Here is a 17,135-nt window from a genome sequence, read left to right as displayed (position 1 = left end):
TAAATGGTGCTGGGAAAATTGGACAGCTATGTATAGAGGAATGAAACTCGACCATTCTCTTACACCATACACAAAGATAAACTCAAAATGAATGAAAGACTTCAACATGAGGCAGGAATCTATCAAAATCCTATAGGAGAACATAGGCAGTAACCTCTTCAACATTGGCCACAGCAATTTCTTTCAAGACATGTCTCCAAAGGCAAAGGAAACAAAAGCGAAAGTGAACTTTTGGGACTTCATCATGATCAAAAACTTCTGCACAGCAAAGGAAACAGTCAACAAAACAAAGAGGCAACCCACGGAATGGGAGAAGATATTTGCAAATGACACTACAGACAAAGGGCTGATATCCAAGATCTATAAAGAACTCCTCAAACTCAACACCCCCAAAACAGATAATCATGTAAAAAAATGGGCAGAAGACATGAACAGACACTTCTCCAATGAAGACATACAAATGGCTAACAGACAAATGAAAAAATGTTCATCATCACTAGCCATCAGGGAGATTCAAATTAAAACCACATTGAGATACCACCTTGCACCAGTTAGAATGGCCAAAATTAGCAAGACAGGAAACAACATGTGTTAGAGAGGATGTGGAGAAAGGGGAACCCTCTTACACTGTTGGTGGGAATGCAAATTGGTGCAGTCATTTTGGAAAACAGTGTGGATGTTCCTCAAAAAATTAAAAATAGAGCTACTCTATAACCCAGCAATTTCACTTGGTATTTACCCCGAAGATACAGATGTAGTGAAAAGAAGGGCCATATGTACCCCAATGTTCATAGCATCAATGTCCACCATAGCCAAACTGTGGAAAGAACCAAGATGTGCTTCAACAGACGAATATCAGTTAGATCCCTAAATTCCCACCCCACTGAGCACAGTCAGCCAACTTCCTTTCTTCTATCTTGGCTAAAGATTGGAGATTCATTCTTCAGAGAAGGTAAAACAATTTCTGGAGCAGGGAACCCAGGCACAACTGAAGTAACAAGTACTACACTTAGAGTAGTATAATTCATTTACATGAAAGTTTACATACTCATTATGGGCTAGAAGCAATTGAACTTTCTTTTAAAAATTTGCTTCATAATAAAATATTTAGGAATAAAGGGCCTTGACATCTGCCATTTATTCTCAGATGGTTTAACAACAACAACAACAACTTAAGGTTTATGGAATTCCCTGTACATTAGTGCAAAGTTAATACAGAAATCTTTTATAAGTTTTACATTACATTACATTTACATGAATGTTTTCATTTGCAAAAACATAAGTTTCACGTTTAAAAAAAACCCAAAAGGTAAAAAAACATTGTGTTAGACAACATATATGTACATACAGCCCCATGTGGCCGCCTTCCCTTGGGATTTACCATAGGAAGTTTTATTTAGAAACTGCTTATCAAGCACAGTTCCAATTTTCCATTTGAAATACTGTCTCTTGAAGGTCCCTGCTCCCAGTGGTTCTAAGGGAAAGAATTCAGCTCTTCATCATATCCTTCTCCCTTTCAGAGAATATTTCAAACAATATTACTCATGATGAGTTCATCTCAATTTCTTTGTGATTTTTCTAACAATATGAATGCCAGAAACGGACATTTCTTGGCTCAGATTTAAAGCATGCTTAGATTTAGGTAGTGTTGAATATGAGTGTACATTTCCATTATCATGGAAAGGTCCCCAGAAGGGAACATTATAAAGACTGCACCTGTAGGGTCCAATTGTTGCAAGAAGTTGTATTCAAAGAAGATAGTCAAAAGATCTTAAATAATTTAAAAATATTTTACATTTTTATCTTGTGTCTCTTTCAGAATATGAAATAGAATCCAATTTATACATGCCAGTAATACTTTAAAAAACTTTTTATTTAAATTCAATTTAGTTAACATATAATGTATTATTAATTTTGGGTGTAGAATTTAGTGATTCATCAATTACATATATAACACCGAGTGCTCATTCCATCAAATGCCCTTCTTAATGTTCAAGACCCAGTTATCCCATCCCCCCACTTAACTCTTCTCCAGCGACTCTGTTTTCTGTAGTTAAGAGTTTCTTATGGTTTGCCTCCCTCTGTTTTTATCTTATTTTACTTTTCCTTCCCTTCCACTAGGTTCATCTGTTTTTTTTCTTAAATTTGACATATGAGTGAAATCATATGGTATTTGTCTTTCTCTGACTGACTTATTCCACTTAGCATAACAACCTCTAGTTCCAACCACATCATTGCAAATAGCAAGATTTCATTCTTTTTGATGGATAATATTCCATTGTGTGTGTGTGTGTGTGTGTGTGTGTGTGCGTGCATGTGTATCATGTCTTCTCTATCTTCTAGTTCTCTATTATGTAGGTTAGCTTAGCTTCTCTCTTTACATACTTCATCTCCTTTGCCCACCTTTGAAATATTGTCTTCCTCAGTTTATTTTTCTATTTCTGTATTGCAAAAGTGTAAGAACTCACCTGGTAGGAAATTAGTCTCCTGGCTGAGGCTGCTAAGCTGGAAAGATTTCATCTCTTTACTTTCTTGAGGAAGAGAGAAAAATTGAGAAACCTGACACCTTAATAATTTTTTGCCCCTTCACTTAAGCAAAAAGGGAAAAAGAATCAAGGAACCAGTCTCTAGGACAATCCAAGTAATTCCACCTGGCAGTCCTTTTCCTCAGTGGGGCTGCTTTTAACAGACAATACTTGCAGTACATTTTTCATATATTACTCTTTAAAAAACTATTAATTAATTAATTAATTAATTATTAAGGTTTGAAATGCAGACATATATGAAGAAGAAACAAAATATAATTCAATGTGCAGATATACTTTCAATAACAGTATTTTTTTCTTGACTGGGAAAATAACTATTTTGTCTGGAAGTGTGGGCAGATATCTAGTCTCAGAACTCTGGAACTGCTTTTTGGTGCCAGTAGCCTCAGTGACCTTGAGCATGTTGAAGCTCACAGTCTCTCACAAGGGCTGGCACTCACTGCCTGTGACAATGTTGCCAATGTTAACATCCCTGAAGCAGGGGGGCAGGTGCATGGATATGTTCTTACAGCATTTTTTGAAGCAGTTGTACTTTTGGATGTAGTGGAGGTAATCTTGGCAGATGGCAATGGTCCTATGCATCTTCACTTTGGTCACCACACCAGACAGAATCTCTGGCCTTGTATGGAGACATTACTAGGAAAGGGGTATTTCTTGTCAATAACATCTTGAAGCCCAGATCACTGTTTTTGTAGTATCATGAGAGCTTCTCCTTACCAATTCCTCCAAGCAGGCCCCTCTTCTTATTTTGAAAGATGGTCAGCGGCTTTTGTTGGGCATGATAACTGGGAATGTCTGCCGTCTTCCTGGCCAACCAAAGATAATATTTTTAATAATAAAATAAATACATGCCTATGTCCAGAAAATTCAAACAAAAAGGATAAAAAGAAATGTTTTCCTTCACCCATCCTGCTCCCCAGTTTTTCTCCTCAAAGGTAAAGGAACTGACAACAGTTTGTTGTGTACTCTTCCAGAAATATATGTGTGTAGCCCATAGCATCATCTCAAAAGCTCTAGACAATAATGTAGTCTAAAAATTCTTTTCCTAAATCAAGATGATAGAAGAAAACTAGTGACTGTGGGAGGCCGCGATAAGGCTTGAGACGAGGACCAAACCAGGCCCTGACTTGTGTCTCCTTTAAAGTCTGAATAGCCAAACAAAAGGCTTAGGACGGAAAAGTTGAGTAGCACTGAGAAAGGGTCTGTGCTATGTGTTGTGCGCTTGCCAACGTGACTTCCCACATGTTTAATAGTTAGATGAGAGCAATTTGGTTGGGGTCATAAACACTTAACTGGTCCTTGCTGTTCCAGCACAGCTCATAGATCACTCTCAGGTTTGTTGTTACTTTTTGTATCAATACGGGACAATTGTACTAACATCAGCCATTGCCTGCAGGTGCACCTCGTTCGTTTCTCACTAGTTCTCACAAGAAACCAGAGGGTCTGCAATTAGACCTTGAGAAGTAGGTAATGGGGAAGTCCGGAGGTTTTTTGTGCATGTAGCAAATTCCTTTGTAACCAGTTGAAAATAGTTACTTTGGCTATATAATGCCTCACTGCCCTGAATAAAGTTGTCTCTGTTGGACATCCTCCTCAGTGCTCCTCCTGCCTCCATCTCTTTGTCTCTCGTCTTTTTCTTTCACCATCCTCTTACCCTCACGTTCCTGGTCGATTTGTCGCGCTGGCCACGACAAGTGACAACATTTAACTCTATATGAGCCTTGTGCTCTTGTAGATTAAAGGTGGTTGAGAAATCCCTTTACCCTTTTATGTTCTGAGAAGTAGCTAGCCACAAAGGTCTACTCTGCCTTCATGTATCCCACTCTGCTTCATAACTTAAACAAAATTAGCTGTCCACATTTCCTCATGGCTCCTTTATCTGTCTCTATAACACCCAGGCCCCCTTCCTTTTCTTTGAGACACTCTTCCACAGAAATGAACATTTTCCTTATTGCACTAGCCTGAATAAAAAAAACCTCTTTAATTGTCCAGTACATTTCTCTTTCACATTAATGTCAAAGAAAAATTATTCTGGCACTTGTTAAAAATGGTAAGGAAGACTTCATTCAAGTGCTTATCATAACGGGAATGGGAGTCAGTGGGTAGAAAATTATTATGATGAAGCATCAGAGGTAAGGGAGGATTCTGATTTGACAAGATTCTTGCTAAAGGAAGGTTACTTTGATTAGATACTAAGGGTAAGATACAAAGAATTTAATCAGATATCAAGCGTGATCATATACTGAGTATGGGGATTCTTGCTAAACCAATTTAGGAGGATTTTTGCTAAAATTGGGCAATGCAAAGATGGACATGGAAGTTCAAAGTTTGAGGCTTAGTTGGAAAGAAGTTTTGGAGGAATCTGACTAAAATTTGGGTCAGGGAGAGAGTCTTTATCACTAACGGTTGAGGAATATAAAGTACCACTATTTTTTATAGGCTTTTCTCTGCAATTTATCTCTGTTTTTCTTATTAGTATTATTCCTATGACCTGAAAGCCAGTCCTTCAGTGTTGCCATTTTCCATCATTTATTCTCTTCTTATCAGCATGACAATGAAACTTATGTAGGGCAATAAAAAGAGCATAAGGCTTGGACCCTAATCCAAGTTCCAGTACTGCCCTAGATGCCAACAAAAATGAAGAGGACTGAATTATCCACAAATGCAATTTGCCAAGTTTATCTGTAATGACAAGGGAACACCAAGAGGTCTCAAGGCAATAACATTCTGAGCTGTCTCATTGCTTCTATCCTTGCCTACAAACAGTTCATTCTTGGCACAGTCTCAACAGAGATCCAGTTAATGACGAGATGATGTAATTTTGCTCCTCTCCTGAAATTGCAATGGCTTCCTACTTCACTGAATAAAAGCCAACTTCCTTATCATGGCCCGTCTATATATAATCAGACTCACCAATTCTCTGCCATCATCTCTTAATATTCTAATTACCTCACACTCATTACAGGAACATTGGTCTTTCTGTTCTTCAAACATGTCTCAGGGAATTTTAATTGTTGTTGTTCTTCTGTTCTTCAAACATGTCTCAGGGAATTTTAATTGTTGTTGTTCTTCCTACCTGAACGTCTTCCCCTAGATAATCATATGGATTGTGCCCTGACATTCTTTAAGTTCTTTCTTAAATGACACTTTCTCAAAGAGGCATTGGTTAATGGCCAAATATAAAAGACTGATGCCCACACTAAGCATCCTACAACACATTATATATTCCTACTGATTTAGTGCTTGTTTTCTCCTATTAAAATACAAGATTCATGTGGGCAGAAGATATCTTTTTTTTTCATTTTTGTATTCTGCATAAGGAATGGTGTCTGTCAAGCAACAGATAAAAATATGCTGAGTGAATAATAATGGAGGATTATCATTTCACTGTTTCCTCTTCAAATATTGAAGCTTACATTTATAACTCATTAGTAGTTGCCTTGTGTCTTCTGGGACAAGGGCAAAAGACCTGTATTCTCTGGGTTTCACTCCCCAACTCTAAAAAAGAAGGGGCTGGCTGCAGCACACCTGGGCTTTCTCCTTCATTGACTACGGACAGAGTTGGGGCTCAGTATGAGGGAATAAAACGAGGTGGAATCCTGGGCCCCAAAGGAATGGAGGCTCTTTGAGTTCATCTTCTTTGGGATTCACTCAGCTTCTTGATACTGTAGGTTTATCTTTGCCCAATTTAGGAATATTTCAGTCATTAATTCTTTGAGTACTTTTTCAGCTGCATCTCCTTTCTCCTCTCCATCCAGGACTTCTCTAATGACAGGAATGTTACAGCTTTTGTTATAGCCTCACAGCTCTTTGAGGCTCTGTTCATCTTTTTTTTTCCAATTTATTTTCTTCATTTAAAAAATTTTTTTTATTTGTTTATTTTCAGCGTAACAGTGTTCATTGTTTTTGCACAACACCCAGTGCTCCATGCAGTATGTGCCCTCCCTATTACCCACCACCTGCTTCCCCAATCTCCCACCCTCCGCCCCTTCAAAACCCTCAGGTTGTTTTTCAGAGTCCATAGTCTCTCATGGTTCATCTCCCCTTCCAGTTTCCCTCACCTCCCTCTCCTTTCCACCTCCCCATGTCCTCCGTGTTCATTGTTATGCTCCACAAATAAGTGAGACCATATGATACTTGACTCTCTCTGCTTGACTTATTTCGCTCAGCATAATCTCTTCCAGTCCCGTCCATGTTGCTACAAAAGTTGGGTATTCATCCTTTCTGATGGAGGCATAATACTCCATTGTGTATATGGACCACATCTTCCTTATCCATTCATCCGTTGAAGGGCATCTTGGTTCTTTCCACAGTTTGGCGACCGTGGCCATTGCTGCAATAAACATTGGGGTACAGATGGCCCTTCTTTTCACTACATCTGTACCTTTGGGGTAAATACCCAGCAGTGCAATTGCAGGGTCATAGGGAAGCTCTATTTTTAATTTCTTCAGGAATCTCCACACTGTTCTCCAAAGTGGCTGCACCAACTTGCATTCCCACCAACAGTGTACGAGGGTTCCCCTTTCTCTACATCCTCTCCAACACATGTTGTTTCCTGTCTTGCTAATTTTGGCCATTCTAACTGGTGTCAGGTGGTATCTCAATGTTGTTTTAATTTGAATCTCCCTGATGGCTAGTGATGTTGAACATTTTTTCATGTGTCTGATAGCCATTTGTATGTCTTCGTTGGAGAAGTGTCTGTTCATATCTTCTGCCCATTTTTTGATATGATTATCTGTTTTGTGTGTGTTGAGTTTGAGGAGTTCTTTATAGATCCTGGATATCAACCTTTTGTCTGTACTGTCATTTGCAAATATCTTCTCCCATTCCGTGGGTTACCTTTTTGTTTTGTTGACTGTTTCCTTTGCTGTGTTTGATGATTTCTATTGTTCTATTCTCAAGTTCAATGATTCTTTCCTCTGTCTTCTTTATTCTTCAATGAAGCCTATCCAGAGAGGTTCTTATTATCATTATTTCAGTTGTTATAAGTTTTGGTTATAAAATGTCCATTTGTGGGACACCTGGGTGGCTCAGTTGGTTAAGTAACTGCCTTTGGCTCAGGTCATGATCCCAGGGTCCTGGGATAAAGTCCCACATCAGGCTCCTTGCTCAGTGGGGAGCCTGCTTCTCTCTCTGCCTGCCACTCTGCCTGCTTGTGCATGTTCACTCTCTCTCTCTCTCTCTCTCTGACAAATAAATAAATAAATAAAATGTACATTTGTTTCTTCTTTGTATCTTCTATTTATTTGCTGAGACAGTATTTTTTCATTTGTTTCAAGTATGATTGTAATTGCTCACTGAAGCATTTTTATAATGGCTGCTTTAAAATTCTTGTCAAATAATTCCAGTATCTGTGTCATCTTGGGGTTGGTGTTAGTTGATTATCTTTTCTCATTGAGGTTGAGATTTTTCTAGTCGTTGGTGTGACGAGTGGTTTTCTATTCTGGACAGTTTGGATATCATAAGACTCTGCATCTTATCTAAATCTTGTGTTTTAACAAGCCTGTTATGACAACATGCCAGTGAGGCACCACCTCATGATAGCTAGATGGGGTGTAAGAGATGGGGATGGAAGTCCAAGTTCCTTGCTTAGCCTCCATTGACACCCTGGGAAGTGTGGGTGCCTTGTTACTGCTAAGCAGGGGTTGATGTTTAAAATCCCCACTGGGGGGGCGCCTGGGTGGCTCAGTGTGTTAAAGCCTCTGCCTTCAGCTCGGGTCATGACCCCAGGGTCCTGGGATCGAGCCCCGCATTGGGTTCTCTGCCCAGCAGGGAGCCTGCTTCCTCCTCTCTCTCTCTCTGCCTGCCTCTCTGCCTACTTGAAATCTCTGTCTGTCAAATAAATAAATAAAATCTTAAAATCCCCACTGGGCTTCCTCTGATATTTTCCTGGCTAGGAAGGGTAGGGACTGCTTACTACTATCTCCCACACTGCTTTAACTGTTACTATATTGAACGATGTTAAAAGTCCAACTTTTCTACTTGGCCTTCAATGACACCACCTTGGCACCTCTCCAGGAGTGGGAGGAGAGTCAAAGGTTAAAGTCTGGAGGGGTGAAAGTGCAGTCTCCCTCCTTTGGCCATATGGGGGAGGAGTAGGCCTTCTTACCACCAAAAGGGAATGAAATTCTTAGCTCTCCACTTGGTTTTCTTTGATACTACCTTAGCATGGTGGGGCGGTTTGGGGCACCATTTTACAGCTTGGTGAGTGTAGAAGTCTAGGTTTCCCGTTAAACCTTTGCTGATGAAAGTCAGATGGGATGACTTTTTTCCCCATGGTGTTTGGCTGGAGCAGAGTGGTTATTGTCTAAAAGTTTTCTGTCTTGCTGTGCTGCCTCTTTTCTTGTCTCTTAGCTAGAAAAATGAGGATTTTTCTAGGGGCTTATTTATCCATTGGTATTTCTGGATTGCTAACTTTTTCAGCTCTAGGTCTAAGAGATATGAAGCAAAAATAAAAACTGTGTGATTCACTGTTGTTCCTCAGGTCCTGAGGTCCCTAGCCCATCAACCTCCTTCTCTCTACCTTTCAGTCTTTATATTTGCTTTATATACAGTGCCCAGTGTTTTTAGCTGAGCTTCATGGGAGGAATATGCCAAAAAAATGAAGCAACTTACATATGATATTCATTTATTCAACAGTTATTTAACATCATCTCTGGCCCAGACATATGGCTATCCTATAGGCCCTGAGGTTGCTAAATGAGTGACACATGGTCCTTGCCTTCAAGGATCTCACAATAGGACAGGGAACTTTTTAAATTTATTTATTTATTTATTTTTCAGCGTAACAGTATTCATTGGAACTTTTTTTTTAAATAGAACAATGTAATTTATAAGTCCTATGGTTCAAGACTAGAGTAAAATTTTCTATTTATAGATTTTCAGACAAGTCAGACATTCCAAGTGACAGAAAAATTGTTATATTAGGGGAAAGAAAGGTAATCAAATAGCTAGATTAATAACTGAAAAATAATAGCATGATAGAAGCTATTTTAAAGGATTGTTAGAAGTAAAGCTTATCAGAAGAAATTTCATAAGAGAAAAATAACCAAGGGGTGACTATATTTAAAAAAGAAGAATGGGAGCACCTGGGTGGCTCATTCATTAAGTGTCTGGCTTTGACGCAGGTCATGATCCCAGGGTCCTCGGATCGAGCTCTGCATCAGGCTCCCTGCTTGGTGGAAAGCCTGCTTCTCCCTCTCCCACTCCCCTTGCTTCTGTTCCCTCTCTCACTGTGTCTCTCTCTGTCAAATACATATATAAAAATTTAAAAAAGTAAAAAAGAAGAACAGGATGCCTGAATGGCTCAGTCAGTTAAGCATCTGCCTTCATGGGCTCCCTGCTCAGCGGCGAGGCTGCTTCTCCCTCTGCTCTGCCACTCCCCTCTGCTTGTACTCTCTCTCTCTCTATGACAAATAAATAAAATCTTTAAAAATTTAATTAATTAATTAAAAAATGAAAAGGAAGAACCAATAATCATCATAATGATGATGATTAAATGCTATTGGTTATCCTTTACCTTCCTTGAACTCAGTTCCTTTTTTGACAAATACAAAGCATGGGTAAGGATTTTCTAGAATTTTTGACAGTCTTTGGACTCAAAGCTAGGGAGTTTTTGCTGTTCCTTGTATTACTCTTGCTCTCATATGAGGAAGACAAAGATATTTCAATGAAGCAGCTGAGATCTGGGGGACTTGTGAAGCATGAAAGGTATAGGCATACCCCATTTCTTTGTGTTTCACTTTATTGTGCTTCACAGATGTTGAGTTTTGTGTGTGTGTGTGTGTGTGTGTGTGTGTGTGTGTGTGTTTTACAAATTGGAGGTTTGTGGCAACCCTTCACTGAATAAGTCTATCGGCACCATTTTTCCAACAGCATATGCTTTCTTCATGTCTGTGTATCACATTTTGGTAATTCTTGCAATATTTCAGTTTTTTAAATTATTTTTATACATTTTATGATGATTTGTGGTCAGTGATCTTTGATGTTATTATTGTAATTATTTTGGGGCACCATGAACTATGTCCATATAAGATGGCAAACTTAACAGATAAATGCTGTGTGTGTTCTTTTTAAAAAGATTTTATTTATTTATTTTTCAGAGAGAGAGAGAGAACACAAGCAGGGGGAATGGCAGACAGAGGGAGAAGCAGACTCCCTGCTGAGAAAGGAGCGTGATGCGGGACTCAATCCCAGCACCCTGGGATCATGACCCAAACCAAAGGCAGACGCTTAACTGTTTGAGCCACCCAGGTGCCCCTGTTGTGTGTGTTCTGACTGCTCCATCAATCAACCATTTCCCATCTCTCTCCTTCTCCTCAGGCCTCTTTATTTTCTGAGATGCAACAATATTGAAATTAAGCCAATTAATAATCCTACAGTGGCTTCTAAATATTCAAGTGAAATGAAGAGTCACATGTCTCTCATCTTAAATCAAATGCTAGAAAAGTATTATGCTTAGTGAGGAAGGCATGTCAAACGCTGAGAAGCTGAAAGCTAGGCTTCTTGTGCCAAATAGCCAAGTTATGACTGCAAAGGAAAAGTTATTGAAGGAAACTAAAAGTGCTACTCCAGCAAACACGTGAATGATAAGAAAGGGAAACAACTTTATTGCTGAGACAGAGAAAGTTTCAGTGATCTGGTTAAAAGATCAAACCAGCCCCAACATTGCCATAAGTCAAAGTCTAATTTCAGAGCAAGGCCCTAACTCTTGAATTCTATGAAGGCTAAGAAAGGTGAGGAAGGCATAGAAGAAAAGTTTGAAGCTGGGAGAGGTTGATTCATGAAGTTGAGGAAAATAAGCCATCTGCATAACACAAAATTGCAGGGTGAAGCACCAATGTTGATGTGGAAGCTGCAGCAAATTATCCAGAGAATCCATCTAAGGTGGATTGATTGAAGGTGGCTACACGAAACAACAGATTCAATGTAGAAGATACAGCCTTCTATTGGAAGAAAATGCCATCTAGGACTTTCACAGCTAGATTTAAGAAGTCAATACTTGGTTTCAAAGGACAGGCTGACTCTCTTGTTAGGGGCTAATGTAGTTGATGACTTTCAGCTGAAGCCAATGCTCGTTTACCATTTTGAAAACTTAGGTCCCTTAAGAATTATGCAAAACCTACTCTGCTTGTGCTCTATAGATAGGACAACAAGCCTGGATGAGAGTCCATTTGTTTACAACATGGTTTACTGAATACTTTAAACTGACTGTTGAGACCTGTTGCCTAGAAAAAAAAAAATTCCTTTCAAAATATTACTTCTCATTGACAATTTATCTGGTCATTCAAGAGTTCTGATGGAGATGTGCAACAAAATTAATGTTTTTTTTTTAAATGCCTGCTAACACAATATCCATTCTGCAGTCCATGGATAAATGAGTAATTTTGACTTTCAAGTTTTACTCTCTAAGAAATTCATTTCATGAGGTTATAGCTCCTATTGACAGAGATTAGTCTGATGATTCTGGACAAAGTAAATTGAAAACCTTCTGGAAATCATAGACTATTCTAGATGGTATTAAGAACATTTGTGATTCATGGGAAGAAGTAAAAATATTGACAGTAATAGGAGTTTGGGAGAAGTTGATTCCAAACTTCATGGATGGCTTTGAGGGATTAAAGACCAACAGTGGAGGAAGTAACTGCAGATACATTGGAAAAAGAAAGAGAAATAGAATTAGAAGTGAAGCCTAAATATGCAACTGAATTTTTGCATTCTCATGATATAACTTGAATGGATAAAGTGCTAGGGTTGAGCAAAGAAAGTGGTTTCTTGACATGAAACTACTCCTGGTGAAAATGTTGTGAAGAATGTTGAAATGGCTGACAACAGAGCCTAGAATATTACAAAAACTTAGTTGCTAAAGCAGCAGCAGGGATTGAGAGGATTGACTCCAATTCTGAACGAAGTTCTACTGTGGGTAAAGTGCTGTCAAACAGCATTGTATGCTGCAGAGAAATTGTTTGTGAAAGAAAGTCAATCAATGCAGCAAACTCAATTGCTGTCTTGTTTTAAGAAATTTCTACAGCTACCCAATGATCAGCAACCACCACCCTGATCACTCAGCAGCCATCACGAAAAGTTTAAATATAGTAGAGTTTAGTTAATAATGTTTAGTGAAAGACACCATCTCCATAACATAAAAGTGCAAGGTGAAGCAGAAGGCACTGATATAGAAGCTGCAGCAAGTTATCCAAAAGATCTAGTTGAGATAGTTCATGCAGGTGGCTACAGTAGACAACAGATTTTCAATGTAGGCAGAATATCATTCTATTGGAAGAAGATACCATCTAAGACTTGTATAGCTAGGGAGAAGTTAATGCCTGTCTTTGGAGCTTTAAAGGACAGGCTGACTCTCTTATTAGGGACATATGAAAATCACGACTTTAAGTTGAAGCCAATGCTCATTTGCCATTTCAAAAATTCTAGGGTTCTTAAATGTTATGCTAAATCTACTCTGCCTGTGCCCTATAAATTGAAAAACAAAGTCTAGAGGATATCCCACCTGTTGACAACATGGTTTATTGAATATTTGAAGCCCACTGTTGAGACCTACTGCTCAAAAAAAGAGAGATTCCTTTTAAAATATTACTGCTCATGGGTAATGCACCTGATTGCCCAAGACTTCTGTACATTAGAGATGTACAATAAAATTAATGTTATTTTCAATTCCCCTAACACACCATCCATTCTGCAGCCCATGGATCAAGGAGCAATTCTGACTTTAAGTCTTCTTACTTAAGAAATACATTTCAGCAGTGCCTGGCTGGCTCAGCAGGTTAAAGCCTCTGCCTTCGGCTCAGGTCATGATCCCAGGGTCCTGGGATAGAGCCCCACATCAGTTTCTCTGCCCAGCAGGGAGCCTGCTTCCCTCTCTTTGCCTGCCTCTCTGCCTACTTGTGATCTGCCACAGACAGTTATTCCTCTGATGGATCCAGGCAAAGTTACTTGAAAACCTTCTGGAAAGGATTCATCATTCTAGATGTCAAGAACATTCTGTGATTCATGGGAAGAAGCCAAAATACCAACACTAACAGGAGTTTAGAAGTTGATTTCAACCCTCATGAATGAATTTGAGGGGTTCAAGCCTTCAGTGACGGAAGTAACTGCAGATGTAGTAGAAAGAGCAGGAGAATTGAGTTAGAAGTAGACCCTGAAGATGGGACTGAATGGCTGCAATCTCACGATAAGACTTTAATGGATGAGTTCTTTTGGATAAGGAAAGAAAGTGGTTTCTAAGATAGAATGTATTTCTGCTGAAGATGCTGTGAAGATTTTTGAAATGACAATGAAGAATTTAGCCTATTCCATCGGTTACATGATAAAGCAGCTGCAACGTTTCAGGGGACTGACTCCAATTTTGAAAGACGTTCAACTGTGGGTAAAATGCTCTCAAACAGCATCTCCCACTACAAAGAAACTGTGAAAGGAAGAGCCAATCAATGTGGTGAGCTTCACTGTCGTCTTATTTTAAGAAATCACCCCAGGCAGTGCAAACTTCAGCAACCTGATTAGTCAGCAGCCATAAAAATCAAGGCAAGATCCTCAACCAGTAGAAGGAATACAACTCACTAAAAGCTCAGATGATGTTTAGCATTTTTTAGCAATAAAGTATTATTAAGTTAAGTACATTTTTTAGACATAATACTATTGCACCCTTAAAAGACTACAGTATAGTGTAAACATAACTTTTATATGCGCTGAGAGAACAAAGAAATCACTTGACTCACATTAGTGTGATATTTGCTTTATTAAGTGGTTTGAAACCAGGCCTGCTGTATCTCTGAGGCATTCCTGTAGATTTTAACAGGTGATATAGAGGGCCATCTTTCTAAGCAGACTTGGCAAAATAAGAGGTGGCACCCCCTAATTTTCCATCTGGCACAGAGCACTATTTTCAACCCACTGTAAGTGCTGTAAGTGCCTAATTTCTGACTAATACACTTTCCATCCAGTATAGCCCTAAGACTTTGAGGATGAACTATGAATAAATCCACCATCCATAGCTTTCAGCCATTGGTTCCCAAAGTACTCTTCAGCCTCAGTCACTATTCTCAGGTGAGTTAAATACTTCCAGAGAGCTGGCCTCAAAAGGTCTGTACCTGAAGTAAACAAAATGTTGGTATTCAGCAGGTACCCGCCCCTTGCCCCCACCTTTCCTCCTCTGGCATCCACAGCCAGCTGGACTTCTGTTGGGCCTCAGCAGTACAAGAACAGAACCCTGGCCTTTCCAGCTCCATCCTGGGCCTTTTGGTACTCAAGATTCCTTATGCTCAAAGTCTTTTCACTCAAGTGCCCAATTAGTGCCCGGGATCCTTACCCAGGCACACAGAATAATGCCTTTGATGTACTGGGGACTTCTCAGAAAAGAACTCAAATGCAAGACCAGATTCCATATTCCTTCGCTGCTAAAAGCCAACCTTTCTGAGCTCTCCCTCCAAGATGCAAAAGGAGGAAAGTGTACTCTAAGAGCCAAACTCTCCAAATAAATTGCAGGCTTTTACAAATTCCTGTTGTTGTGTGTGTGTGTGGGGGGGGGATTAATGAAAGTTCAGATGAGGGAATGATGGAACAAAGCCAAAGAAGGGGCAAACATGGGGAAAGGGCAGATCAGAGAGGTGAAGAAGGGTTGACATGGGGATAAGATGGCTCTATTCAAGAGCCCCCACTTCCTGACAAGGTGCACACTATGATGAAAGGATAGGAAATAGGATTAGAAGGTCATGTTTTGAGGCTTAGTTATTCAACTATTGTACCTAATGCTAAGTGGGAAAAAGTGGCACCATGAATTAGTATCTCTGTTACCAGAAGTATTGTCCTGTTCCTCATCTCTGTCCCTCTTTAGCATCTCCAGAATACGATAAAGAGACTAAACCTACTTGGGACAAGTAACGGTAGTCCTAATGGCATTGGTAGTGCATGGGTTCTATGCGGGATAGATGGCAGGTAGTTCAGGATAGTGTTGAGAGTATACTGGTACATCAGGCCAGGTGGTCACCAAATACTAGTCAGATGACTGAAAGCATTGTGGAACACAGTTAAGAGCAGGGAAGTGAAGGCACTCTAAGGGTTAGCTGGAGAGCTCCAGAGGGGGAGAAATGCAAAGCTCTGGTCTTCCTTGGTACTGAGATAGCAGAGCCCTGACCTCCATTCTTTCTGTGCCTGACTGGAGAGTGACCTCTAGCTAAGCTTCATTTATTAACTATTTATTTAACCTTGTGCAGGACCCAGAGTTAAGTGCTAGGTAGTTATTTTTCCAGTTAATAGATGAAAGTCTCTTGTTCAGGGAAGCTAATTCTAAACCTTTTTTTCTATTTTCTAACAAAAACTTATGTAGTTAATTCCAAACCTTTTTCCATTTTCTAACAAACAGTTATCAAAATGTGGTGGTATTTTTCTGGGTTGGCACAGCAATACTGGAAAATATTCTTTTGTAAACATTCAATTTCTAAACAAATCCCATTTTTAACTTTTCCATTCCACTCTTTACCTCAAAACATGCCAACTTTAATGATCTATCTACTTTTGAGTATCAAATCTTAAAAAGTCAAATAATCAATGAAAACACACATTGTCTTATTATTCCATGATTACGTCATTTAGCCTCCTTCTCTCGGATGCTATTGTTTATTTACTTCTCTTTTTGGAATCAGGAGATCTAGAGATCCAGTTTCTAGTTTTATAGGTAGTCAGACTCAGGCCCAGAGAGACTAACACTTAGAAGTACCCATATCAAATCTGAAAATGCATTCCTTCTAACTCTTGCCCTGGTCTTTCATGGGTGACAGGGCTCTACTTAGTGGCATATGGCCCACTGATTTGGCAACCACTGGTTTAGAAAAACAGTTATCTACACTAGCAGCTAAGATATATTACAGGTAGTTCTTGAGCCAAAATCATCAGGGCTTGGGGGAACAATTAATTGAAACAATTGCCTCAGCTTTCCCTGAAGAGGCTTAGCCAGCACCTCCAGACTCAGACTGTCATTCACCTGATAGAAGGTATGAGAAAGAGGGAGGAGGCAAAGACATATAAGATGTAAGGAGACAAGGAGAGACACACATATAAAACAGAAAAAATGATGACAAAGGCCTTATTAGAGTTGCAGAATGTTATGGGGCATCTGGGTGGCTCAGTGGGTTAAGCCTCTGCCTTCTGCTCAGGTCACAATCTCAGGGTCCTGGGATTGAGCCCTGCATTGGGCTCTCTGCTAAGCAGGGAGCCTGCTTCCCCCTCTCTCCCTGCCTGCCCCTCTGCCTACTTGTGATCTCTGCCTGTCAAATAAATAAAGAAAATATTAAAAAAAATAATTTTGAAGGGGCGGGGGGTGGGAGGTTGGGGAAGCAGGTGGTGGGTAATAGAAAGGGCACGTATTGCATGGAGCACTGAGTGTGGTGCAAAAACAACGAATACTGTTACCCTGAAAATAAACAGATAAAAAAAATTGCTGGTACAAAGTAAAAAAAAAAAAAATTGCAGACTGTTAAAAATGAAAGGGTCCTCAAGAACCATAGAGGGCATGGGGCACCTGGCTGGCTCAGTCAGTAGAGCATGCAACTCTTGATCATAAATTAAAGCCCCACAATG

This window comes from Meles meles, chromosome X (assembly GCF_922984935.1).
Source record: "Meles meles chromosome X, mMelMel3.1 paternal haplotype, whole genome shotgun sequence".
Lineage (NCBI taxonomy): Eukaryota > Metazoa > Chordata > Mammalia > Carnivora > Mustelidae > Meles > Meles meles.
The sequence above is the reverse complement of the archived record's forward strand: the minus strand, read 5'-3'. Positions refer to the sequence as shown.